Raw genomic sequence first — 3498 nt, forward strand, 5'->3', positions numbered from 1 at the left:
AGGGGGGCACTTTTTTGACCTAAAGTGTGGTCACTGATGCCCCTAAGAGTGGAACGCGACAGCGTCTTGCAACGCTGCCAAGGAGTCCATAGAACGCCATCGCCCATTCGGCTCTATGCCTCGCTCGTCAGTAAATTGGTTTTTGAGGAAAGGAAATGTATCTGTCTCTCATTTGTCGGTGGACACCTAAACCTCGCGGGAAGGGAATGGAGGAGGATGAGAGTGAGTGAAGACAACGTATTCACTAGACGCGCCTTTGTTCATTCCAAACCATCGAGCTGGCATGGCGGAGTGCAATAAAGACAAAAAAAAAGCTGGCATGGCGGAGTGGATAGCGCGCTCGTCTCTCACGCCGAAGACCGGGGTTCGATTCCTGAGCTCGACCAATTTCTTAATCGGTTTTATTTATTTATATGGCCTGACTAGTAAACCTAATTAAGCTAATTGAGTAATTAAGCAATTAACTGAGCTCAGTCCCACTTAATTGGAGCATCACTATACGATCCCTTCAATTGGTTGCATGGTTACTAGCCAAAGTACAATTGGCCCCGTTTGAAATTCGCGCACTGTGACGTCACGACCGTTTCCACCAATTGAAAAGCGTGATATTTTCTGTCGACAACTGCTGCTTACAACGATGAGACATTAAAGGCTTCCGCCTTAAAAACGCTTTTTTTGCACTCTGAGGAAAAGCGTGGGGTAGCTTAATCCTCAGCTCTTTGCTGTTCTATGAGAAGTTCAGTGTTCAAATGTCGGAACCCTTCGACCTAATTATGAAAAGTTCTCCTGTGCCCCCCTACCGCCACCCGTTTCTACCCACGCCGCCACCCTCCTGTTCTCTTTTTGCCGCATTTTTGGCTATGCTGACCATCGGGTGGTTTTTTTTTCCGCTGCCTTCTCAGTATTGGCAGTTTGAACAGCAGCTTTGAACTGCAGGATACTTTTAGGCGGAACAAAAAATTTGGCAAGTAGCTTCACCCTTCTTAGTTTTCAGTTGCTTGTACTTACTGCTTTTCTTTTGTAGTCTTTTCTTAACCAAAAATATAACACTACTGGCAGATATTATATTTTAGATACCTTCCCCAAGTACAGAACAATCAAGTTCGAACTATACGTCAAACCAATCGAAAAGGATGCGGCCAATTTGGTGGCCACCTTGAAATCACTGCCGAAAATCACCTCAACGTTTTGTGACCATCAGCACGAAACAAGCATTTCGGGAGCATATTACAACATCAAATATTATCACTTCGACTATCTCCTCAGCGTCAAAGCATCACCATGTCTGGTGATATGCATACAAGAAATAATAACCACATGCCTGATTTGCGACATAGGGCTCCTCCCAGTACATGATGGAAACGAGAACCTCTGGTGTTACCTAAAAGCGCGCTTAGTTTTCGCGTCGTCTCCGGGCTTCCGCCGCGCTTATTCACTTCAAGAGCCGGGCCAAGTAGGTCAGGTTCATCGAGTCGGCAATGGAAGGCTCCACCGGTTCCGGATCCGGTCTAATAAAAAATTGCGACGAGAGCAGAGCTCTACAATGCACACACCCGGGCACAGAAAAAACCTACGCGTCCACTGCAGTCATCAAGGTCAAACCTTACCCTAGTTATTGCAGAGAAGCGGGCAGGCATGTCTTCAGCAGCAAAAATTGGAACTCTGCGCAGATCAGCCCGACCCGTGTGGAAGGCGTCATAAGAGACATCTACCTTTCTAGTAGTGGCAATTCGAAATTCGATCACAGGATCGGACACATCCCGTAGCGGCTCATTGCACCAGCGAAGATATTCGGCCCATGCCAACGGTGAGCTAGTAAGGCACACATCAACGAAAGGCTGCTACTCCCACGCCAGCGGAATCCTTTGCTTTCGGCGTCCAGAGACACCAGCATGATGTCATATGCTGTCTCGAGTGCGCTCGGGAGTGAATATTTGCTTGGCTCGGCTGTCTGCAACGAAAATAGCTGGGCGGATACCATCGTCGAGAAACAAAAGTGGCACACTTCTTTGTCGCGCTCGTCAACCAATCACATCCATTCACACTAACGCCCTCTCACTACCACTCACAACCACTCACATCCACTATTTGGTACGTTAAACCCCCATAAACCATAAATTATCACATCTGCTCATCACTCATGTCCACTTACACTCATCTCTACACAGACTCATCTCTCCTCGCACTCACATCCTCTCAGTCACACTTACACTCACGTCCACTCACACACACTACCACTCTCTCACACTCACACTCACGTCCGTGAGTGTGAGTCAGGCGATATGAGTGCACTAGAAAGTGAGTGTGTCGACCTACGGCCGAGGGTAACCGCGGTTTCGAAAATGTAGAAACTGATATTGGTATTCATTACGGTCGGCTACACGGCCCTTAATGATTATGGAACCTAACAGTAATACTTAAGAAGTTAACTATGCAATATTGGCCAACCAGCCTGCTAGTTAGCACGTCTTAGCTTTATTCCGATATACCACACCGCTGACAGTGCTATGTCGAAAAAGAGCTCGTCTAACTAAAGAAGCCAATTTTTAAAAATTGTGTAAATTGAGGTGAAACACCCTGTATATAGTATATGCTAAAAGCAGCCATGGGAAAGGCGGCATACAAACCACGCCAGCCATTAGACTTGGATTGTCCTCAACCGTCTTGCTCAGAATGAGGTTTGTTGTGTAACCAATATACGACATTTCTGCCTGGCCCAAAACGATGGAAAGAATTGCGCTAGGAGGGGCACGAACTTCCGTAAAAACGTACACGCCGGACATCCAAAGCATTCCGTTTTGGCACCTTATCTCAGCGACAAGATTTGTCTTGAAATGTTTACGTCACAGTCATCCTGTGCACGTCGCTGACATTTTCTGCGCAGGATTTTGGGCACGAGACCAATCAAAATACAGTTCCCTCATTTAAAATTTTAAATTACCTTAATTTACCATCACCTGTTGACAATGTGGTAGCATTAGTTATTTTTATTGAGTCCATTCATACTAACAATAATTGAAGTTCGTGGTTCAAATCTTTCGCTGTTCCGTGTGATGTGATGCATGCTCGTGAAAGGGCGCTTCCTCGCGTCTTTTGTTTTTCCACCAATCCGGCCAAGCGTACGAACCTGAACTCTGTGCGAGATGAGGCTGGCTCACACAGAGCTTCCCCTTCAGCGACACTTGAGCGACCATGCCTGAACCACGGTTTACAAAAATGGTTCCCCGGACCCCGGGACCTGTGCGAACCACACGTGTAATCACATCATCATCGTCATCAGCCTGACTACGCTCACTGCAGGGCAAAGGACATTCCCATGTCTCTCCAATTAACCCTGTCCTTTGCCAGTTGCGGCCACCGTACCCCCGCAAACTTCTTAATCTCATCCGCCCAACTAACTTTCTGCCGCACCCTGCTGCGCTTGCCTTGTCTTGGAATCTCTGTTACCCTTAAGGGCCACCGGCTATCTTGCCTTCGCGTTATGTGCTCTGCTCAAGC

Source organism: Amblyomma mixtum, chromosome 7 (genome assembly GCF_055824585.1).
Source record: "Amblyomma mixtum isolate Tamu chromosome 7, ASM5582458v1, whole genome shotgun sequence".
Classification (NCBI taxonomy): domain Eukaryota; kingdom Metazoa; phylum Arthropoda; class Arachnida; order Ixodida; family Ixodidae; genus Amblyomma; species Amblyomma mixtum.